Source organism: Gopherus evgoodei, chromosome 4 (assembly GCF_007399415.2).
Source record: "Gopherus evgoodei ecotype Sinaloan lineage chromosome 4, rGopEvg1_v1.p, whole genome shotgun sequence".
Classification (NCBI taxonomy): domain Eukaryota; kingdom Metazoa; phylum Chordata; order Testudines; family Testudinidae; genus Gopherus; species Gopherus evgoodei.
The window spans coordinates 32533649-32534169 of record NC_044325.1 but is presented as its reverse complement, the minus strand read 5'-3'; positions in this window follow the sequence as shown (position 1 = coordinate 32534169).

Here is a 521-nt window from a genome sequence, read left to right as displayed (position 1 = left end):
TTTTTTTTTTTTTTTAAAAGGCTTTCAGTAAGATTTCAAGATAGAAGCAGCTAGAATCTCGTATAGTACTTTACACTCCATGGTTGTTACTGGTATTTCATTTTTTTAAATTTGTTAAATTAATTGAAAGCCTTTATGCATACAAATCTGTTAAAGACATCTGTCCAGTCAGGAGGATGAAATCAGTTTTGTTTTGTTTTTTAATTCATACGAAGCACCACAATGTTTGTTTTTTCCCACCCTTTAAAAATAATGATTGTTGGGGAGGGGTTGGTTTTTCTTTTTAATTGGATGGTGATTTGAGGTATAGGGCTCAATCCCCAAATCATCTGTGTCAGGGATTACTATTTAATGGAAGTTCCAAGTGCGCTGTGCACACAGTAAATGACATTACTCATCAAAATATTTTAAAATGTTTAGAATTTCGTAAACTATCAGTGTAAGGTAAGTTATAAATATGGAGGTCTAAAGACCTTTTCCTGTGTTACAGAGAAACTTTCTGGTTGAAAAGACATCTGAGT